Here is a 25,591-nt window from a genome sequence, read left to right as displayed (position 1 = left end):
AGTCTATAGAATCATCTTGGAAGTTGACCACCAATGCATCCGCTGTTTGTAGAGCCACTTCCTTAAATACTCTGAGATGTAGATTATCAGGCCCTGGGGATTTATCGGCCTTCAATCCCATCAATTTCCCCAACACCATTTCCCTACTAATACTGATTTCTTTTAGTTCCTCCCTCTCCCTAAATCTTGTATTCCCCAACATTTCTGTAATGTTATTTGTGTCCTCCTTTGTGAAGACAGAACCAAGGTATGTATTTAGTTGGTCAGCCATTTCTTTGTTCCCCATTATAAATTCCCCTGTTTCTGACTGTAAGGGACCTACATTTGTCTTCATCAATCTTTTTCTCTTCACATACCTATAGAAACTTTTACAGTCAGTTTTTATGTTCCCCGCAAGCTTACTCTCGTACTCTATATTCCACTTCTTAATCAATCCCTTGGTCCTCCTTTGCTGAATTCTAAAGTGCTCCTAATCCTCAGGTCTGTTGTTTTTTTAGCCAATTTGTATGCCTCTTCCATGTATCTAATACTATCTCTAATTTCCCTTGTAAGCCATGGTTTGGCCCACATTTCCTATTTTACTTTTGCACCCGACAGGAATAAACAATTGTTGCAGTTCACCCATGCGCTCTTTGAATGTTTGCCATTGCCTATCCACCATCATCCCTTTAAGTAACGTTTCCCAATTCATCATAGCCAACTAGCACCTCATACCATCGTAGTTTCCTTTATTAAGATTCAGGACCTTAGTCTCAGAATCAACTATGTCACTCTCCATCTTGATGAAGAATTCTATTCTATGGTCGCTCATCCCCAAGGGGCCTCGCACAACTAGATTGCCAATTATTCCTTTCTCATTACACAATATCCAGTCTAGGATGGCCTGTTCTCTAGTTGGTTCTTCAATGTATTGGTCCAGAAAATCATCCCGTACACACTCCAGGAATTCCTCCTCTGCTGTATTGTTACTAATTTGATTTGCCCAATCTATATGCAGATTAAAGTCACCCATAATTACAGATGTTCCTTTATTGCATGCATCTCTAATTTCCTGTTTAATGCCATTCCCAACATCACCACTACAGTTTGGGGGTCCGAATACAACCCCCATTAATGTTTTTTGCCCCTTAGTGTTTCTCAGCTCTACCCATACAGATTCCACATCATCGGAGCTAATATCTTTCCTCACTATTGGGTTAATTTCCTCTTTAACCAGCAATGCAACTCCACCGCCTTTTCCTTTTTGTCTGTCCTTCCTAAATACTGAATACCCCTGGATGTTCAGTTCCCATCCCTGGTCACCCTGCAGCCTTGTCTCTGTAATCCCGCATATATCATATTTGTTTACATCTATCTGTGTGGTCAATTCATCCACTTTATTGCGAATGCTCCTTGAGTTAAGGCACAAAGCCTTAAGGCTTGTCTTTTTAACATTTCTTGTCCCTAACCTATCTTTATCTTTGTAGCCTCCTTATGCCCTCTTCACAACTTACTTTCCTATCTATCTTTTGTGTCATCAGAAAATTTGGTAACCTCCCATCCATCCCTTCATCCAAGTCATTTATATAAATTGTAAACAGTTGAGGTCCCAGCACTGATCCCTGTGGCTCACTATTTCTTACATCTTGCCACCTGAAAAAGACCCGTTTATGCTTACTCTGTGCTTCCTGTTAGCCAGCCAACCTTCTACCCATGCCATGCCAATATGTTATCTTGTGTAAAGCTAACTCAACAGCCCCTTTTAGTAGAATGTAACCACTTTACAGAACCATTTTCACTTCCCATGTCGTCAATGAATCTGCACTTTGAAAACTTCAGTCACCTTTCTCCACCTTAGTGAATAATAATATATTATAGCTGAGTTTGAATTATTGAGTTTATTCAATTAATATACTAAAACAGTTTGACTTTCTTTCCCCTGAGGCTTTTTGTTATAAAAGCCATATGAAGGACATTTTTATTTACCATTTTAATGGTAAACACCGACTCAAATTACAGTCACTAATTAATCAAAGAAGCAATGGGGGAAAAGCTCATTTGACTGAACAATCATTTTTCATTCTTTTTCTCTGTCTCACATAATCAGATGTGTCTTTTTAACTTCTGATCAAATAACTTTAGTTAACATGAGGTAACGAGATAAAAGATCATACCTATAAAATCACATGGCACTTATAAAGTTCATACAGATAAGAGCTTGAGCAGATGTGTAAGTCCGAGTGCATAGCACATGGAGTGGTGTCTTTCCGTGGTTATCTGAAAGGTCGGTGACATGTGTTTTGGACATTGGAGCCTGGATTTTCATCCTCAAGGTGGACAGCAAGAGTCAGCAAAATTCCTGGCTCAGCCCACCCACCTCAATGGAAAGTGCCCACCAAGGTGGGATCTTTGCTGGGGTTGGGTGAAGATTAGAGTCACACCAGCCAACCCAGAAAGAATTACAGAAGCAGCCACAGGGGCTGCTGGGTAGGGAGACGGGTTGGTTAGAAGGTTTACCTTGGTGCCTTGGGACTTTGCCCCAGTGGAAAAAATAACTTAAAGGTCCTCCAGCCCTCACCGCTCACTCCCCCTTCACCCTCCAAAAATCCCTATGCCCCATCCATGACACCTCATGCTCTCCACCCACCCCTTGTCCCCTCATTTCCCCCATGCCAATCTCAGCCCTTCCACCCACCCCCTACGTTCCTGCATGCCCTGTATGCCAGGCTCTGCCCTTCCACCCACTCCTTCAGGTCCCTCATGCACTGGCACTTCCACGTCCATTGACCCACTGTACACTCTCTAGAACCAATGAACACTATAGTTTATAGTTTTGTGTTTTTAGAAAATGCTTTGAAAAATATGTAACCCATTGAAAATGTTCTTCTATGCTTGGAATAAAAACTATGAACTGCAAGCTAATAAAAGCATCAATCATCCAGGCCCTTTGAAGTTTCAAAAACTGCAAACCTCAAACACTTGAAACCACTTAACTTTTGTCAACAAACATTGTAAAATTGACCACAGAGATCAGAAAGCCTGGGCCATCAATCAAACAATGTTTCCTCTGGGGAGAAGATGTTCTAATATTCTTACAGCTATCTAGGCTTCAGCCAATCCTACATAATGAGGCTTGGCTGAGAGCCCAGGCAATTATTATAACAGGATATAATATGGAGTGAAGCAGGTAAGGGATGTTGGATGGAGAGTGGGTGTTACAGGTAAGAAGTGTTGGATGGAGAGTGGGTGTTACAGGTAAGGGATGTTGGATGGAGAGTGGGTGTTACAGGTAAGGGATGTTGGATGGAGAGTGGGTGTTACAGGTAAGGGATGTTGGATGGAGAGTGGTTGTTACAGGTAAGAAGTGTTGGATGGAGAGTGGGTGTTACAGGTAAGGAATGTTGGATGGAGAGTGGGTGTTACAGGTAAGAAGTGTTGGATAGAGAGTGGGTGTTATAGGTAAGGGATGTTGGATGGAGAGTGGGTGTTACAGATAAGGGATGTTGGATGGAGAGTGGGTGTTACAGGTAAGAAGTGTTGGATGGAGAGTGGGTGTTACAGGTAAGGAGTGTTGGATGGAGAGTGGGGGTTACAGGTAAGGAGTATTGGATGGAGAGTGGGTGTTACAGGTAAGGAGTATTGGATGGAGAGTGGGGGTTACAGGTAAGGAGTATTTGGAGAGTGGGGGTTACAGGTAAGGAGTATTGGATGGAGAGTGGGGGTTACAGGTAAGGAGTATTTGGAGAGTGGGGGTTACAAGTAAGGAGTATTGGATGGAGAGTGGGGGTTACAGGTAAGGAGTATTGGATGGAGAGTGGGGGTTACAGGTAAGGAGTATTGGATGGAGAGTGGGGGTTACAGGTAAGGAGTATTGGATGGAGAGTGGGGGTTACAGGTAAGGAGTATTGGGTGCGCTGGGTCTCCAGGTAGGTCTGGTATTTGCAATAACTTTGGTTACAATGCATTCTTTATATAAAAGTGTCAGGCTTTATGTTCTAATTTTTTTTATTGGAAGCATTTTAAAACCAACTTTTCTCAGAAGAATTATACATTGTCATTTTAATTGATAGCGAAAGTGTAAACATATTTTGGATATTGATGACATTGGATTGAGATGTAAAATAGGCTTCTGTTTGTTTTTGGTTGTTTGACATTATTGCTGAAAACTAATTTCATCAGCTTTCATTTGTTTCCATTGAGACTGACGTCTTACAGTCAAATACAGGCTTTGGAAGTTGCACTGTGAATCTAAAAGTCAAAGTCATTGTTCATAGCCTTTAGTTCCTACTGATTTATAAACTCTAGAACAAGTGTTAGCTCAATAAGTAATGATTCAATAATTTAGTGGCTCACATTACAAATGCAATCTGCAATTACCAAAGCATCTTTATTGTTAACTTTAACACTCGGCACCTTTATTGATGGGGCATTGCAGTTTAGGAATCCACCCCAGCAAAAAGTATGAAAATATTCTGAAATTAGCTCTGACCATGTTCAAAAATTGAAGATGCAATTTAAGTTCAGCTACGTCCAATTCTAATTCTCAATTCTCCTGTAATTCCTCGGACTGTTCTATGACAATCTCAGTTGGTAAAGTTTTTTACTTCCAGAATATTTTTTCAATGTGGACCATCTGAATGAGTGAGAGTAAAGATTTACTCCAGTTGGAAGGTTTTGCTGAGAAAGGTATACTGAATTGATGTCTGCCATTAATTTGCACTACAGGGCGCCTTGCAAATTGGAGTACAAGCCTTTTATTTCCTACACAGAGCTGAGCATATGTGCAGCAGCCATCATTACAACAGGAGCAGGAGTTGCAGCTCAAACAGCGCTGTTAGCTCTGGCAGGAAAGAGTGCAACAATGTCCACATGAAGCAAAAAGCTGGAAAAACTCAGCAGGTCTAACAGCATCTATGGAGAGAAAGACAGAGTTAACGTTTCGGGACCATTTGACTCTTCTTCAGAACTAAAGAGTAGAAATGTGATGAAATTTATACTGCTTGGGGGGGTGTGGGGGGAGGGCAGTGGAGCAGATGAAGCTGGATGAAAGCCCAGCGATAGGTGGGGGCTAAAGAGTGATTGCCAAAGATGTCATGAACAAAAGGACAAAGGTACACATGGATACTGCTTGTACTTACATGTAAGAAAAGGAACAGTGATGTTTTGAAGAGGAGGAAGTATACAAAAGTAAAATGGAGAAAGAGAAAGAGGAAACAGAAATGGAGAGACACAGAGAACAACTGGGCATGAGAGAAAGTCAGAGAGTAAATTGAAGAAGTAAAGGAATACAAAAGTGTGAATAATTCCAATATTCATTTATTCTTCAATCTTCTTTTCTCTCCCCAGTTTTCTTCCCTCATGTCCCCATTACTGGTGTTTCAGCTCATAGTGTCAATCTTTTGGTGACTGGGGGTGTGAGACGCTTGTCTTCCTTTATTGGGGTACAGTGACACAAAGAAACAGAATGTGTTTACAGTGTCTGACTTTTACAACAAAGCAGTCATTGCCTGCCTCCTCCAAGTTGCTCTTAATGGACCCTTCGAATGTGTTTCCCTAAAGGGTTTCTAGGCACAGCTAATACAGAGTGCGCTTCATAGCAGATGAATAAATTAAGATAATAGACCATACATTTTAGCAAGTTTAACCCAAGTTGCAATTGACTTCCTAGATTACATTTCAAGAGTATTAATAAAACTTTAAAAATTCTGATTGGTTATATACACCCAAGAATTGAAATAGTAAAACATTATAAATAGTTGAAAAAAATCACTTTCTGTAAAAAGTATAAAGCAGAAAATCTTGCCAAAGAGAGTGAGGGATGATTTACTCGATTGTGAACAATTGCTGGGGGCTGTAAGTAATCGTGCTAAAGAAAACAAACCCCTTGAATAATCACAAAAGGGCAAAGAGGTGGCTGTACAGACACAGCACTCTGACAGGGGCTCACACGCAGGGCAGAACAGGGCAGGGAAACTGGGACAACTATATTGCCCTTGTTCACTTAATATTAATGAGCTACTGCTCAATGTTACCCATTAAGTATCGTACTGAAACCTGGTTATAATTGTAGGTGAGTGAAAGGTCACAGTCTGTTTTGCTGTGACTGTGCCCAGTTGAGCATCACTGCCAGTGTTAGAAAGTATTTGCAATTATTCACATTATTGGCCATAATAGGGGGTTGGGTGGGGGCGGAGGAGCGATTTGAACCTTCGGCTCTGAATGATACTCAGGAAATTCCTCTTATGACATCTTGTTATGGATTAAAATTTATACGGAACTTATTTTCTCTGGTTGGTAGGTCATATCAATATTTCAAGGTTCAACTCACACACATGCTAACTTGCTGGGCATCATTTTTATCCAGGTATGAAGTGACGCATTTTAAATAAGTTATCACCTGTGTAAGTACTAGGCAGACGGAAATAGAATTCAAACACATCTCAGACTTGTGCAGGGATTCCACAAATCACACACTCTGATCTCAGTTTTCTGTGCGCTGTTGGTTTAATTGTAGAGCACTGCATCCGGAATTGTTACTCTTTGTTCAGACCTCAGGGATTTTATAATCTCAGTTATATATTCAGTAAAAGGCACAGATGAATGGTTTAGTTATCTGAAAACAAGGAAAGTCATAGATCAAGTTTCCCCTGTCTATGGCCCTCTTGTGCAGAGAGGCAGAGGGAACCATTGTTTGTTTAAAAGAGAAAGGGGCAGAATAAATTTCAGTGACTAAAGTTAAGGAAATCTGTTGTAACTGTAACTCTCAGAAGTTCCTTCAAACTGGGGAATGACCCAGTCCATTCGATTTCCCAGACCAAGTGAAATTTTAAACTGTAGCCAGTCAGGATGCATTCCCCAAGCCTTTGCAACCCTCTTTAAATATCGACATCCATCTCTGATACTTTAACCTAAGGTTAATGTCCCCTGTGCCTGTACAGCCGTGCAACCAGGCAACCATTCAGAATGTATTGCATAGTGCACCAAACAGGCCACGGACAACAAAGAGAAGTTAGAAGGAACCTTAAATAAAAACAGAAAATGCTGGAAAAACTCAGCAGGTCTGACAGCATCTGTGGAGAGAAATAGTGTTAACATTTCGAGTCCGCATGACTTCTTCAGAGGCCATTTTCTGTTTTTATTTCAGATTTCCAGCATCCGCAGTGTTTTGCTTTATTTTCAGAAGGAACCTTGTTTGATTCTGGAGTGGGAGATCGGTGATGCTTCCTCACCAAACCTGCTGGCGTAACCATCCATGGGGCAGCGGCTCCCAGAAGGACAACATTCACCGAGGGGCAAGTTTGGCAGAAAGTTGGTCAGTGGCAAGAAACTGAGGGTTGGCCATTTAACTTAGCAGAACCTGGATGGGCACTGCCCCCACCACTCAACACTGCCCCCACCACTCAACACTGCACCCACCACTCAACACTGCCCCCACCACTGAACGCTGCCCCCACCACTCAACACCGCCCCCGCCACTCAACACCGCCCCCGCTAATCAACACTGCCCCCACCACTCAACACTGCTCCCACCACTCAACACTGCCCCCGCTAATCAACACTGCCCCCACCACTCAACACTGTCCCCACCACTCAACACTGCCCTCACTAATCAACACTGCCCCCACCACTGAACGCTGCCCCCACCACTCAACACCGCCCCCGCCACTCAACACCGCCCCCGCTAATCAACACTGCCCCCACCACTCAACACTGCTCCCACCACTCAACACTGCCCCCACCACTCAACACTGCCCCCGCTAATCAACACTGCCCCCACCACTCAACACTGTCCCCACCACTCAACACTGCCCTCACTAATCAACACTGCCCCCACCACTGAACGCCGCCCCCACCACTCAACACCGCCCCCGCCACTCAACACCGCCCCCGCTAATCAACACTGCCCCCACCACTCAACACTGCTCCCACCACTCAACACTGCCCTCGCCACTCAACACCGCCCCCGCCACTCAACACCGCCCCCGCTAATCAACACTGCCCCCACCACTCAACACTGCCCCCACCACTCAACACCGCCCCCGCCACTCAACACTGCTCCCACCACTCAACACTGCCCCCACCACTCAACACTGCCCCCGCCACTCAACACCGCCCCCACCACTCAACACTGCCCCCGCCACTCAACACTGCCCCCACCACTCAACACTGCCCCCGCCACTCAACACCGCCCCCGCTAATCAACACTGCCCCCACCATTCAACACTGCTCCCACCACTCAACACTGCCCCCACCACTCAACACCGCCCCCACCACTCAACACTGCCCCCACCACTCAACACATTCTCCCACCACTCAACACTGCCCCCACCACTCAACACCGCCCCCGCCACTCAACACTGCCCCCACCACTCAACACTGCTCCCACCACTCAACACTGCCCCCACCACTGAACGCTGCCCCCACCACACAACACTGCCCCCGCCACTCAACACTGCCCCCACCACTCAACACTGCTCCCACCACTCAACACTGCCCTCACCACTCAACACTGCCCTCACCACTCAACACTGCCCCCACTACTCAACACTGTCCCCACCACTCAACACTGCCCCCACCACTCAACACTGCCCCCACCACTCAACACTGCCCTCGCCACTCGACACTGCCCCCATCATTCTGCACTCCCCCCATCATTCTGTACTCCCCCCCCCATCATTCTGTACTCCCCCCATCATTCTGTACTCCCCCCATCATTCTGTACTCCCCCCCATCATTCTGTACTCCCCCCATCATTCTGTACTCCCCCCCATCATTCTGTACTCCCCCCCCATCATTCTGTACTCCCCCCATCATTCTGTACTCCCCCCATCATTCTGTACTCCCCCCCCATCATTCTGTACTCCCCCCCCATCATTCTGTACTCCCCCCATCATTCTGTACTCCCCCCATCATTCTGTACTCCCCCCCCCATCATTCTGTACTCCCCCCCCCCATCATTCGTACTCCCCCATCATTCTGTACTCCCCCCCCCCATCATTCTGTACTCCCCCCCCCATCATTCTGTACTCCCCCCATCATTCTGTACTCCCCCCCCCCCATCATTCTGTACTCCCCCCCCCATCATTCTGTACTCCCCCCCCCATCATTCTGTACTCCCCCCCATCATTCTGTACTCCCCCCCATCATTCTGTACTCCTCCCCATCATTCTGTACTCCCCCCCCCCCATCATTCTGTACTCCCCCCCCCCCATCATTCTGTACTCCCCCCATCATTCTGTACTCCCCCCCATCATTCTGTACTCCCCCCCCCCCATCATTCTGTACTCCCCCCCCCCCATCATTCTGTACTCCCCCCCCCCCATCATTCTGTACTCCCCCCCATCATTCTGTACTCCCCCCCCCCCATCATTCTGTACTCCCCCCCCCCATCATTCTGTACTCCCCCCATCATTCTGTACTCCCCCCCCCCATCATTCTGTACTCCCCCCATCATTCTGTACTCCCCCCCCCCATCATTCGTACTCCCCCCATCATTCTGTACTCCCCCCCCCCATCATTCTGTACTCCCCCCCCCCATCATTCTGTACTCCCCATCATTCTGTACGCCCCCCCATCATTCTGTACTCCCCCCATCATTCTGTACTCCCCCCCCCATCATTCTGTACTCCCCCCCCCATCATTCTGTACTCCCCCCCATCATTCTGTACTCCCCCCCCATCATTCTGTACTCCCCCCCCCATCATTCTGTACTCCCCCCATCATTCTGTACACCCCCCCCCCATCATTCTGTACTCCCCCCCCCATCATTCTGTACTCCCCCCCATCATTCTGTACTCTCCCCCCCCCATCATGCTGTACTCCCCCCCATCATTCTGTACTTCCCCCCCACCCCATCATTCTGTACTCCCCCCCATCATTCTGTACTCCCCCCCCATCATTCTGTACTCCCCCCCATCATTCTGTACTCCCCCCCCATCATTCTGTACTCCCCCCCCATCATTCTGTACTCCCCCCCATCATTCTGTACTCCCCCCCCCCATCATTCTGTACTCCCCCCCCCCCATCATTCTGTACTCCCCCCCATCATTCTGTACTCCCCCCCCCATCATTCTGTACTCCCCCCCCATCATTCTGTACTCCCCCCCCCATCATTCTGTACTCTCCCCCCCCCCATCATTCTGTACTCCCCCCCATCATTCTGTACTTCCCCCCCCCCCATCATTCTGTACCCCCCCCACATCATTCTGTACTCCCCCCCCCATCATTCTGTACTCCCCCCCCACCATTCTGTAACTCCCCCCCATCATTCTGTACTCCCCCCAATCATTCTGTACTCCCCCCCCATCATTCTGTACTCCCCCCCCATCATTCTGTACTCCCCCCCATCATTCTGTACTCCCCCCCATCATTCTGTACTCCCCCCCCCATCATTCTGTACTCCCCCCCCCCCCATCATTCTGTACTCCCCCCCCATCATTCTGTACTCCCCCCCATCATTCTGTACTCCCCCCCCCCCATCATTCTGTACTCCCCCCCCCATCATTCTGTACTCCCCCCCCATCATTCTGTACTCCCCCCATCATCTTACTCCCCCCCCATCAGTTCTGTACTCCCCCCCCATCATTCTGTACTCCCCCCCATCATTCTGTACTCCCCCCATCATTCTGTACTCCCCCCCATCATTCTGTACTCCCCCCCCATCATTCTGTACTCCCCCCCATCATTCTGTACTCCCCCCCATCATTCTGTACTCCCCCCCCATCATTCTGTACTCCCCCCCCCCCATCATTCTGTACTCCCCCCCCATCATTCTGTACTCTCCCCCCCCATCATTCTGTACTCCCTCCCCCCCCCCATCATTCTGTACTCCCCCCCCCATCATTCTGTACTCCCCCCCCCATCATTCTGTACTCCCCCCCCATCATTCTGTACTCCCCCCCCATCATTCTGTACTCCCCTCCCCCCCATCATTCTGTACTCCCCCCCCCCATCATTCTGTACTCCCCCCCCATCATTCTGTACTCCCCTCCCCCCCATCATTCTGTACTCCCCCCCATCATTCTGTACTCCCCCCCATCATTCTGTACTCCCCCCCCATCATTCTGTACTCCCCTCCCCCCATCATTCTGTACTCCCCTCCCCCCATCATTCTGTACTCCCCCCCCCATCATTCTGTACTCCCCCCATCATTCTGTACTCCCCCCCATCATTCTGTACTCCCCCCATCATTCTGTACTCCCCCCATCATTCTGTACTCCCCCCCCATCATTCTGTACTCCCCCCCCCATCATTCTGTACTCCCCCCCCCATCATTCTGTACTCCACCCCCCCATCATTCTGTACTCTCCCTCCCCCCCATCATTCTGTACTCCCCCCATCATTCTGTACTCCCCCCCCCATCATTCTGTACTCCCCCCCATCATTCTGGTACTCCCCCCCCATCATTCTGTACTCCCCCCCATCATTCTGTACTCCCCCCCATCATTCTGTACTCCCCCCATCATTCTGTACTCCCCCCCCCCCCCCATCATTCTGTACTCCCCTCCCCCATCATTCTGTACTCCCCCCATCATTCTGTACTCCCCCCCCCCCATCATTCTGTACTCCCCCCCCATCATTCTGTACTCCCCCCATCATTCTGTCTTCTGTAACTCCCCCCCATCATTCTGTACTCCCCCCCATCATTCTGTACTCCCCCCCATCATTCTGTACTCCACCCCCCCATCATTCTGTACTCCCCCATCATTCTGTCCCCCCATCATTCTGTACTCCACCCCCCATCATTCTGTACTCCCCCCCCCATCATTCTGTACTCCCCCCCCATCATTCTGTACTCCCCCCATCATTCTGTACTCCCCCCCATCATTCTGTACTCCCCCTCCATCATTCTGTACTCCCCCCCATCATTCTGTACTCCCCCCATCATTCTGTACTCCCCCCCCCATCATTCTGTACTCCCGCCCCCATCATTCTGTACTGCCCCCCCATCATTCTGTACTCCCTCCCCCCCATCATTCTGTACTCCCCCCCCATCATTCTGTACTCCCCCCCATCATTCTGTACTCCCCCCCCCATCATTCTGTACTCCCCCCATCATTCTGTACTCCACCCCCCCCATCATTCTGTATCTCCCCCCCCATCATTCTGTACTCCCCCCCCCCATCATTCTGTACTCCCCCCCCCATCATTCTGTACTCCCCCCCATCATTCTGTACTCCCCCCCATCATTCTGTACTCCCCCCATCATTCTGTACTCCCCCCCCCATCATTCTGTACTCCCCCCCATCATTCTGTACTCCCCCCCATCATTCTGTACTCCCCCCCCCCATCATTCTGTACTCCCCCCATCATTCTGTACTCCCCCCATCATTCTGTACTCCCCCCCATCATTCTGTACCCCCCCCCCATCATTCTGTACTCCCCCCCCCATCATTCTGTACTCCCCCCCCATCATTCTGTACTCCCCCCCATCATTCTGTACTCCCCCCCATCATTCTGTACTCCCCCCCCCCATCATTCTGTACTCCCCCCCCCATCATTCTGTACTCCCCCCATCATTCTGTACTCCCCCCCCATCATTCTGTACTCCCCCCCCATCATTCTGTACTCCCCTCCCCATCATTCTGTACTCCCCCCCCCATCATTCTGTACTCTCCCCCCCATCATTCTGTACTCCCCCCCCCCATCATTCTGTACTCCCCCCCATCATTCTGTACTCCCCCCCATCATTCTGTACTCCCCCCCCATCATTCTGTACTCCCCCCCATCATTCTGTCTCCCCCCATCATTCTGTACTCCCCCCCATCATTCTGTACTCCCCCCCCCATCATTCTGTACTCCCCCCCATCATTCTGTACTCACCCCCCCATCATTCTTACTCCCCCCCCCATCATTCTTGTACTCCCCCCATCATTCTGTACATCCCCCCCATCATTCTGTACTCCCCCCCCATCATTCTGTACTCACCCCCCCCATCAGTCTGTACTCCCCCCCCCATCATTCTGTACTCCCCCCATCATTCTGTACTCCCCCCCCCAAGTCATTCTGTACTCCCCCCCCCACCATCATTCTGTACTCCCCCCCATCATTCTGTACTCCCCCCCCATCATTCTGTACTCCCCCCATCATTCTGTACTCCCCCCCCATCATTCTGTTCTCCCCCCCCCATCATCGTACTCCCCCCCATCATTCTGTACTCCCCCCCCATCATTCTGTACTCCCCCCATCATTCTGTACTCCCCCCCCCATCATTCTGTACTCCCCCCCCATCATTCTGTACTCCCCCCCCATCATTCTGTACTCCCCCCATCATTCTGTACTCCCCCCCATCATTCTGTACGCCCCCCCCCCCCATCATTTGTACTCCCCCCCTATCATTCTGTACTCCCCCCCCCATCATTCATGTACTCCCCCCCCCATCTTCTGTACTCCCCCCCATCATTCTGTACTGCTCCCCCCCATCTTCTGTACTCTCCCCCCATCATTCTGGTACTCCCCCCATTCATTCGTACTCTCCCCCGCCGCCCATCATTCTGTACTCCCCCCCAGCATTCTGTACTCCCCCCCCATCATTCTGCACATCCCCTCTCCATCATTCTGTTACTCTCCCCCCATCCATTCTGTACTCCCCCCCCCATCATTCATGTACTCCCCCCCCCATCATTCTGTACTCCCCCCATCATTCTGTACTCCCCCCCATCATTCTGTACTCCCCCCCATCATTCTGTACTCCACCCCCCCATCATTCTGTACTCCACCCCCCCATCATTCTGTACTCCACCCCCCCATCATTCTGTACTCCACCCCCCCATCATTCTGTACTCCCCCCCCCATCATTCTGTACTCCCCCCCCCATCATTCTGTACTCCCCCCCCCCATCATTCTGTACTCCCCCCCATCATTCTGTACTCCCCCCCCATCATTCTGTACTCCCCCCATCATTCTGTACTCCCCCCCATCATTCTGTACTCCCCCCATCATTCTGTACTCCCCCCCATCATTCTGTACTCCCCCCCCCATCATTCTGTACTCCCCCCCCCATCATTCTGTACTCCCCCCCCCCATCATTCTGTACTCCCCCCCATCATTCTGTACTCCCCCCCCCCATCATTCTGTACTCCCCCCCCCCATCATTCTGTACTCCCCCCCCCATCATTCTGTACTCCCCCCCCCATCATTCTGTACTCCCCCCCCATCATTCTGCACTTCCCCCCCCCCCCATCATTCTGTACTCCCCCCCATCATTCTGTACTCCCCCCCCCATCATTCTGTACTCCCCCCCCCATCATTCTGTACTCCTCCCCCCATCATTCTGTACTCCCCCCCCCATCATTCTGTACTCCCCCCCCCCATCATTCTGTACTCCCCCCCCCATCATTCTGTACTCCCCCCCCCATCATTCTGTACTCCCCTCCCCCCATCATTCTGTACTCCCCCCCCCCCATCATTCTGTACTCCCCCCCCATCATTCTGTACTCCCCCCCATCATTCTGTACTCCCCTCCCATCATTCTGTACTCCCCCCCCCATCATTCTGTACTCCCCCCATCATTCTGTACTCCCCCCATCATTCTGTACTCCCCCCATCATTCTGTACTCCCCCCCCCATCATTCTGTACTCCCCCCATCATTCTGTACTCCCCCCATCATTCTGTACTCCCCCCCCCATCATTCTGTACTCCCCCCATCATTCTGTACTCCCCCCCCCATCATTCTGTACTCCCCCCCCATCATTCTGTACTCCCCCCCATCATTCTGTACTCCCCCCCCATCATTCTGTACTCCCCCCCCCATCATTCTGTACTCCCCCCCCCATCATTCTGTACTCCCCCCCCCCCCATCATTCTGTACTCCCCCCCCCCCCATCATTCTGTACTCCCCCCATCATTCTGTACTCCCCCCCCCATCATTCTGTACTCCCCCCCCCATCATTCTGTACTCCCCCCATCATTCTGTACTCCCCCCCCCATCATTCTGTACTCCCCCCCCCATCATTCTGTACTCCCCCCATCATTCTGTACTCTGTACTCCCCCCATCATTCTGTACTCCCCCCCCCCATCATTCTGTACTCCCCCCATCATTCTGTACTCCCCCCCCATCATTCTGTACTCCCCCCCCCCATCATTCTGTACTCCCCCCATCATTCTGTACTCCCCCCATCATTCTGTACTCCCCCCCCATCATTCTGTACTCCCCCCCCCATCATTCTGTACTCCCCCCCCCCATCATTCTGTACTCCCCCCCATCATTCTGTACTCCCCCCCCCATCATTCTGTACTCCCCCCATCATTCTGTACTCCCCCCATCATTCTGTACTCCCCCCATCATTCTGTACTCCCCCCCCCCCATCATTCTGTACTCCCCCCCCCATCATTCTGTACTCCCCCCATCATTCTGTACTCCCCCCCCATCATTCTGTACTCCCCCCCCCCATCATTCTGTACTCCCCCCATCATTCTGTACTCCCCCCCCCCATCATTCTGTACTCCCCCCATCATTCTGTACTCCCCCCCCATCATTCTGTACTCCCCCCCCCATCATTCTGTACTCCCCCCCCCCATCATTCTGTACTCCCCCCCCCATCATTCTGTACTCCCCCCATCATTCTGTACTCCCCCCCATCATTCTGTACTCCCCCCCCCCATCATTCTGTACTCCCCCCATCATTCTGTACTCCCCCCCCCATCATTCTGTACTCCCCCCATCATTCTGTACTCCCCCCCCCCATCATTCTGTACTCCCCCCCCCATCATTCTGTACTCCCCCCATCATTCTGTACTCCCCCCCCCCATCATTCTGTACTCCCCCCATCATTCTGTACTCCCCCCCCCATCATTCTGTACTCCCCCCCCCATCATTCTGTACTCCCCCCCATCATTCTGTACTCCCCCCCCCATCATTCTGTACTCCCCCCATCATTCTGTACTCCCCCCCCCATCATTCTGTACTCCCCCCCCCATCATTCTGTACTCCCCCCCCATCATTCTGTACTCCCCCCCCATCATTCTGTACTCCCCCCCCCATCATTCTGTACTCCCCCCATCATTCTGTACTCCCCCCCCCATCATTCTGTACTCCCCCCCCCATCATTCTGTACTCCCCCCCCATCATTCTGTACTCCCCCCCCATCATTCTGTACTCCCCCCCATCATTCTGTACTCGCCCCTCGCCCATCATTCTGTACGTCCCCCCCCATCATTCTGGTACTCCCCCCAAATCATTCTAGTTACGCCCCCCCCCCACATTCTGTACTCCCCCCCCCCCATCATTCTGTACTCCCTCCCCATCATGCTGTACTCCCTCCCCCCATCATTCTGTACTCTCCCTCACCCCATCATTCGGGTCTCCCCCCCATCTTTCTGTACTCGCCCCCCCCCCAATCATTCTGTTCTTCCCCCCCACCCATCAGGCCTGTACTCCCCCCCCCATCATTCTGTACTCCCCTCCCCATCATTCTGTACTCCCCCGCCCCATCATTTCTGTACTCCCCCCCCATCATTCTGTACGCCCCTCCAAAATCATTCTTGTACTCCCCCCCCCATCATACTGTACGCCCCCCCCCCATCATTCGGTTCTCCCTCCCCTTCATTCTGTACTCCTCTTTTTTCTGACTGTACCCCCCGCCCGCATCATTCCTGTACTCCCCCCCCCATCATTCTTACGCCCCCCCCCCCATCATTCTGTACTCCCCCCCCCCCTCCCCCCATCATTCTGTACTCCCCCCCCCATCATTCTGTACTCCCCCCATCATTCTGTACTCCCCCCCCCATCATTCTGTACTCCCCCCCCATCATTCTGTACTCCCCCCATCATTCTGTACTCCCCCCCCATCATTCTGTACTCCCCCCATCATTCTGTACTCCCCCCCCCATCATTCTGTACTCCCCCCCCCATCATTCTGTACTCCCCCCCCATCATTCTGTACTCCCCCCCATCATTCTGTACTCCCCCCCCCATCATTCTGTACTCCCCCCCCCATCATTCTGTACTCCCCCCATCATTCTGTACTCCCCCCCCCATCATTCTGTACTCCCCCCCCCATCATTCTGTACTCGCCCCCCCCATCATTCTGTACTCCCCCCCCCCATCATTCTGTACTCCCCCCCCCATCATCTGTACTCCCCCCCCCCCCATCATTCTGTACTCCCCCCCCATCATTCTGTACTCCCCCCCCCCATCATTCTGTACTCCCCCCCATCATTCTGTACTCCCCCCCCCCATCATTCTGTACCCCCCCCCATCATTCTGTACTCCCCCCCCCATCATTCTGTACTCCCCCCCATCATTCTGTACTCCCCCCCCATCATTCTGTACTCCCCCCCCCCCATCATTCTGTACTCCCCCCCCCCATCATTCTGTACTCCCCCCCCCCATTTCTGTACTCTCCCCCCATCATTCTGTACCCCCCCCATCATTCTGTACTCCCCCCATCATTCTGTACTCCCCCCCCCCCTCATTCTGTACTCCCCCCCATCATTCTGTACCTCCCCCCATCATTCTGTACTCCCCCCCCTCATTCTGTACTCCCCCCCATCATTCTGTACTCCCCCCCCATCATTCTGTACTCCCCCCCCCCCATCATTCTGTACTCCCCCCCCCATCATTCTGTACTCTCCCCCCCCCCATCATTCTGTACTCCCCCCCCCATCATTCTGTACTCCCCCCCCCATCATTCTGTACTCCCCCCCCATCATTCTGTACTCCCCCCCCCATCATTCTGTACTCCCCCCCCCATCATTCTGTACTCCCCCCCCCATCATTCTGTACTCCCCCCATCATTCTGTACTCCCCCCCCCCATCATTCTGTACTCCCCCCATCATTCTGTACTCCCTCCCCCCCCATCATTCTGTACTCCCCCCATCATTCTGTACTCCCCCCCCCATCATTCTGTACTCCCCCACATCATTCTGTACTCCCCCCCCCCATCATTCTGTACTCCCCCCCCCATCATTCTGTACTCCCCCCCCATCATTCTGTACTCCTCCCCCCATCATTCTGTACTCCCCTCATCATTCTGTACTCCCCCCCCCATCATTCTGTACTCCCCCCCTCATTCTGCCCCCCCCCATCATTCTGTACTTCCTCCCCCATCATTCTGTACTCCCCCCCATCATTCTGTACTCCCCCCCCCATCATTCTGTACTCCCCCCATCATTCTGTACTCCCCCCCCCCCATCATTCTGTACTCCCCCCCATCATTCTGTACTCCCCCCCCCCCATCATTCTGTACTCCCCCCATCATTCTGTACTCCCCCCCCATCATTCTGTACTCCCCCCCCATCATTCTGTACTCCCCCCCCATCATTCTGTACTCCCCCCCCCATCATTCTGTACTCCCCCCCCCCATCATTCTGTACTCCCCCCCCCCCATCATTCTGTACTCCCCCCCCCCCATCATTCTGTACTCCCCCCCATCATTCTGTACTCCCCCCCATCATTCTGTACTCCCCCCCCCATCATTCTGTACTCCCCCCATCATTCTGTACTCCCCCCCCCCATCATTCTGTACTCCTCCCCCCCATCATTCTGTACTCCCCCCCATCATTCTGTACTCCCCCCCCATCATTCTGTACTCCCCCCATCATTCTGTACTCCCCCCCCCCCATCATTCTGTACTCCCCCCCCCATCATTCTGTACTCCCCCCCCCATCATTCTGTACTCCCCCCCTCATTCTGTACTCCCCCCATCATTCTGTACTCCCCCCCCCATCATTCTGTACTCCTCCCCCCATCATTCTGTACTCCCCTCCCCATCATTCTGTACTCACCCCCCCGATCATTCTGTACTCCCCCCCCCATCATTCTGTACTCCCCCCATCATTCTGTACTCCCCCCCCCATCATTCTGTACTCCCCCCCCATCATTCTGTACCCCCCCATCATTCTGTACTCCCCCCCCCATCATTCTGTACTCCCCCCCCATCATTCTGTACTCCCCCCCCCCCATCATTCTGTACTCCCCCCCCCCATCATTCTGTACTCCCCCCATCATTCTGTACTCCCCCCCCCCCATCATTCTGTACTCCCCCCCCCCATCATTCTGTACTCCCCCCCCATCATTCTGTACTCCCCCCATCATTCTGTACTCCCCCCATCATTCTGTACTCCCCCCCCCCATCATTCTGTACTCCCCCCCCCCATCATTCTGTACTCCCCCCCCATCATTCTGTACTCCCCCCCCATCATTCTGTACTCCCCCCCCATCATTCTGTACTCCCCCCCCCCATCATTCTGTACTCCCCCCCCCATCATTCTGTACTCCCCCCCCCCCCCATCATTCTGTACTCCCCCCCCCCCATCATTCTGTACTCCCCCCATCATTCTGTACTCCCCCCCCCCCCATCATTCTGTACTCCCCCCCCATCATTCTGTACTCCCCTCCCCCCCCCCCATCATTCTGTACTCCCCCCCCCATCATTCTGTACTCCCCCCCCCCATCATTCTGTACTCCCCCCATCATTCTGTACTCCCCCCCCCCCATCATTCTGTACTCCCCCCCCATCATTCTGTACTCCCCCCATCATTCTGTACTCCTCCCCCCATCATTCTGTACTCCCCCCCCATCATTCTGTACTCCCCCCATCATTCTGTACTCCCCCCCCATCATTCTGTACTCCCCCCCCATCATTCTGTACTCCCCCCCCATCATTCTGTACTCCCCCCCCATCATTCTGTACTCCCCCCCATCATTCTGTACTCCCCCCATCATTCTGTACTCCCCCCCCATCATTCTGTACTCCCCCCCCCATCATTCTGTACTCCCCCCCCCATCATTCTGTACTCCCCCCCCCATCATTCTGTACTCCCCCCCCCCATCATTCTGTACTCCCCCCATCATTCTGTACTCCCCCCCCCATCATTCTGTACTCCCCCCCCCATCATTCTGTACTCCCCCCCCCCATCATTCTGTACTCCCCCCCATCATTCTGTACTCCCCCCCCATCATTCTGTACTCCCCCCCCCATCATTCTGTACTCCCCCCCATCATTCTGTACTCCCCCCATCATTCTGTACTCCCCCCCCATCATTCTGTACTCCCCCCATCATTCTGTACTCCCCCCCCCATCATTCTGTACTCCCCCCCATCATTCTGTACTCCCCCCCCATCATTCTGTACTCCCCCCCATCATTCTGTACTCCCCCCCCCCATCATTCTGTACTCCCCCCATCATTCTGTACTCCCCCCCCCCATCATTCTGTACTCCCCCCCCCATCATTCTGTACTCCCCCCCCCATCATTCTGTACTCCCCCCATCATTCTGTACTCCCCCCCCCCATCATTCTGTACTCCCCCCCCATCATTCTGTACCCCCCCCATCATTCTGTACTCCCCCCATCATTCTGTACTCCCCCCCCCCATCATTCTGTACTCCCCCCCCCCATCATTCTGTACTCCCCCCATCATTCTGTACTCCCCCCCCCATCATTCGTACTCCCCCCCCCCATCATTCTGTACTCCCCCCCATCATTCTGTACTCCCCCCCCCCCCCATCATTCTGTACTCCCCCCCCATCATTCTGTACTCCCCCCCATCATTTCTGTACTCCCCCCCCCCCCATCATTCTGTACTCCCCCCCATCATTCTGTATTCCCCCCCCCCATCATTCTGTACTCCCCCCCCCATCATTCTGTACTCCCCCCCCCATCATTCTGTACTCCCCCCCCCCATCATTCTGTACTCCCCCCCCACATTTCTGTACTCCCCCCATCATTCTGTACTCCCCCCCCATCATTCTGTACTCCCCCCCCCATCATTCTGTACTCCCCCCCCCATCATTCTGTACTCCCCCCCCCCTTCATTCTGTACTCCCCCCCCCATCATTCTGTACTCCCCCCCCATCATTCTGTACTCCCCCCCCCCCCCCATCATTCTGTACTCCCCCCCCCCCATCATTCTGTACTCCCCCCCCATCATTCTGTACTCCCCCCCCCATCATTCTGTACTCCCCCCCCATCATTCTGTACTCCCCCCCATCATTCTGTACTCCCCCCCCCATCATTCTGTACTCCCCCCCCATCATTCTGTACTCCCCCCCCCCATCATTCTGTACTCCCCCCCCCCATCATTCTGTACTCCCCCCCATCATTCTGTACTCCCCCCCCCATCATTCTGTACTCCCCCCCCCCATCATTCTGTACTCCCCCCCCCCACATTCTGTACTCCCCCCCATCATTCTGTACTCCCCCCCCCCATCATTCTGTACTCTCCCCCCGTCCCCCCCCCATCATTCTGTACCCCCCCATCATTCTGTACTCCCCCCCATCATTCTGTACTCCCCCCCCCATCATTCTGTACTCCCCCCATCATTTCTGTACTCCCCCCCCATCATTCTGTACTCCCCCCATCATTCTGTACTCCCCCCCCATCATTCTGTACTCCCCCCATCATTCTGTACTCCCCCCCCCATCATTCTGTACTCCCCCCATCATTCTGTACTCCCCCCCCCCCCCATCATTCTGTACTTCCCCCCCATCATTCTGTACTCCCCCCCCCATCATTCTGTACTCCCCCCCCATCATTCTGTACTCCCCCCCCCATCATTCTGTACTCCCCCCATCATTCTGTACTCCCCCCCATCATTCTGTACCCCCCCCCATCATTCTGTACTCCCCCCCATCATTCTGTACTCCCCCCCCCATCATTCTGTACTCCCCCCCCCATCATTCTGTACTCCCCCCCTCATCATTTCGTACCCTCCCCCATCATTCTGTACTCCCCCCCCCATCATTCTGTACTTACTCCCCCCCCCATCATTCTGTACTCCCCCCATCATTCTGTACTCCCCCCCCCATCATTCTGTACTCCCCCCCCCATCATTCTGTACTCCCCCCCCATCATTCTGTACTCCCCCCCCCATCATTCTGTACTCCTCCCATCATTCTGTACTCCCCCCCCCCATCATTCTGTACTCCTCCCCCCATCATTCTGTACTCCCCCCCCATCATTCTGTACTCCCCCCATCATTCTGTACTCCCCCCCCATCATTCTGTACTCCCCCCCCCCATCATTCTGTACTCCCCCCCCCATCATTCTGTACTCCCCCCCCATCATTCTGTACTCCCCCCCCCATCATTCTGTACTCCCCCCATCATTCTGTACTCCCCCCCCCCATCATTCTGTACTCCCCCCCATCATTCTGTACTCCCCCCCCCCATCATTCTGTACTCCCCCCCCATCATTCTGTACTCCCCCCCCATCATTCTGTACTCTCCCCCCCCATCATTCTGTACTTCCCCCCCATCATTCTGTACTCCCCCCCCCCATCATTCTGTACTCCCCCCCCCATCATTCTGTACTCCCCCCCCCATCATTCTGTACTCCCCCCCCCATCATTCTGTACTCCCCCCCATCATTCTGTACTCCCCCCCATCATTCTGTACTCCCCCCCCCATCATTCTGTACTCCCCCCCCCATCATTCTGTACTCCCCCCCCATCATTCTGTACTCCCCCCCCCATCATTCTGTACTCCCCCCCCCCCCATCATTCTGTACTCCCCCCCCCATCATTCTGTACTCCTCCCATCATTCTGTACTCCTCCCATCATTCTGTACTCCCCCCCCATCATTCTGTACTCCCCCCCATCATTCTGTACTCCCCCCCCATCATTCTGTACTCCCCCCCCCATTCTGTACTCCCCCCCCCATCATTCTGTACTCCCCCCCCCATCATTCTGTACTCCCCCCCCCCATCATTCTGTACTCCCCCCCCCCATCATTCTGTACTCCCCCCCCATCATTCTGTACTCCCCCCCCCCATCATTCTGTACTCCCCCCCCATCATTCTGTACTCCCCCCCCCATCATTCTGTACTCCCCCCCCCATCATTCTGTACTCCCCCCCCATCATTCTGTACCCCCCCCCCATCATTCTGTACTCCCCCCCCATCATTCTGTACTCCCCCCCCCATCATTCTGTACTCCCCCCCCCATCATTCTGTACTCCCCCCCCCATCATTCTGTACTCCCCCCATCATTCTGTACTCCCCCCATCATTCTGTACTCCCCCCCCATCATTCTGTACTCCCCCCCCCCATCATTCGTACTCCCCCCCCCCCCCATCATTCTGTACTCCCCCCCCCCATCATTCTGTACTCCCCCCCATCATTCTGTACTCCCCCCATCATTCTGTACTCCCCCCCCCATCATTCTGTACTCCCCCCCCATCATTCTGTACTCCCCCCCATCATTCTGTACTCCCCCCCCATCATTCTGTACTCCCCCCCCCATCATTCTGTACTCCCCCCCCCCCCCCCCATCATTCTGTACTCCCCCCATCATTCTGTACTCCCCCCCCCATCATTCTTACTCCCCCACCCATCATTCTGTACTCCCCCCCCATCATTCTGTACTCCCCCCCCCCAGCATTCTGTACTCCCCCCCCCCATCATTCTGTACTCCCCCCCATCATTCTGTACTCCCCCCCCCACATTCTGTACTCCCCTCCCCCATCATTCGTACTCCCCCCCTTCATTCTGTACTCCCCCCCCCATCATTCTGTACTCCCCCCCCATCATTCCTGTACTCCCCCCCCCAGCATTCTGTACTCCCCCCCCCATCATTCTGTACTCCCCCCATCATTCTGTACTCTCCCCCCCCCATCATTCTGTACTCCCCCATCATTCTGTACTCCCCCCCATCATTCTGTACTCCCCCCATCATTCTGTACTCCCCCCCCCATCATTCTGTACTCCCCCCCCCATCATTCTGTACTCCCCCCCCATCATCTGTACTCCCCCCCATCATTCTGTACTCCCCCCCCATCATTCTGTACTCCCCCCCCCATCATTCTGTACTCCCCCCCCCCATCATTCTGTACTCCCCCCCATCATTCTGTACTCCCCCCCCCATCATTCTGTACTCCCCCCCCCATCATTCTGTACTCCTCCCCCCATCATTCTGTACTCCCCCCCCCCCATCATTCTGTACTCCCCCCCCCCCATCATTCTGTACTCCCCCCCATCATTCTGTACTCCCCCCATCATTCTGTACTGTCCCCCCCATCATTCTGTACTCCCCCCATCATTCTGTACTCCCCCCCCCATCATTCTGTACTCCCCCCCCCATCATTCTGTACTCCCCCCCATCATTCTGTACTCCCCCCATCATTCTGTACTCCCCCCCATCATTCTGTACTCCCCCATCCATTCTGTACTCCCCCCATCATTCTGTACTCCCCCCCATCATTCTGTACTCCCCCATCATTCTGTACTCCCCCATCATTCTGTACTCCCCCCCCCCATCATTCTGTACTCCCCCCCATCATTCTGTACTCCCCCCCCCCATCATTCTGTACTCCCCCCATCATTCTGTACTCCCCCCCCATCATTCTGTACTCCCCCCATCATTCTGTACTCCCCCCATCATTCTGTACTGTCCCCCCCCCATCATTCTGTACTCCCCCCCATCATTCTGTACTCCCCCCCATCATTCTGTACTCCCCCCCATCATTCTGTAACTCCCCCCATCATTCTGTACTCCCCCCCCATCATTCTGTACTCCCCCCCATCATTCTGTACTCCCCCCCCATCATTCTGTACTCCCCCCCCCATCATTCTGTACTCCCCCCATCATTCTGTACTCCCCCCCATCATTCTGTACTCCCCCCATCATTCTGTACCCCCCCCCCCATCATTCTGTACTCCCTCCCATCATTCTGTACTCCCCATCATTCTGTACTCCCCCCCCATCATTCTGTACTCCCCCCCCCCCATCATTCTGTACTCCCCCCCATCATTCTGTACTCCCCCCATCATTCTGTACTCCCCCCCATCATTCTGTACTCCCCCCATCATTCTGTACTCCCCTCCCCCCATCATTCTGTACTCCCCCCATCATTCTGTACTCCCCCCCCATCATTCTGTACTCCCCCCATCATTCTGTACTCCCCCCCATCATTCTGTACTCCCCCCCCCATCATTCGTACTCCCCCCCATCATTCTGTACTCCTCCCCCCATCATTCTGTACTCCCCCCATCATTCTGTACTCCCCCCATCATTCTGTACTCCCCCCATCATTCTGTACTCCCCCCCATCATTCTGTACTCCTCCCCCCATCATTCTGTACTCCCCCCCCCATCATTCTGTACTCCCCCCCATCATTCTGTACTCCCCCCCCCCCCATCATTCTGTACTCCCCCCATCATTCTGTACTCCCCCCCCCCATCATTCTGTACTTCCCCCCATCATTCTGTACTCCCCCCCCATCATTCTGTACTCCTCCCCCCTCATTCTGTACTCCCCCCCATCATTCTGTACTCCCCCCATCATTCTGTACTCCCCCCCCCATCATTCTGTACTCCCCCCCCATCATTCTGTACTCCCCCCTCCCCCCCCATCATTCTGTACTCCCCCCCCCTTCATTCTGTACTCCCCCCCATCATTCTGTAGCTCCCCCCCCCAATCATTCTGTACTCCCCCCCCCCCCATCATTCTGTACTCCCCCCATCATTCTGTACTCCCCCCCCCCCATCATTCTGTACTCCCCCCCCATCATTCGTACTCCCCCCATCATTCTGTACTCCCCCCATCATTCTGTACTCCCCCCCCCATCATTCTGTACTCCCCCCATCATTCTGTACTCCCCCCCCATCATTCGTACTCCCCCCCCCATCATTCTGTACTCCCCCCCCATCATTCTGTACTCCCCCCCCCC

The sequence above is a fragment of the Carcharodon carcharias genome, chromosome 13 (genome assembly GCF_017639515.1).
Source record: "Carcharodon carcharias isolate sCarCar2 chromosome 13, sCarCar2.pri, whole genome shotgun sequence".
Classification (NCBI taxonomy): domain Eukaryota; kingdom Metazoa; phylum Chordata; class Chondrichthyes; order Lamniformes; family Lamnidae; genus Carcharodon; species Carcharodon carcharias.
The sequence above is the reverse complement of the archived record's forward strand: the minus strand, read 5'-3'. Positions refer to the sequence as shown.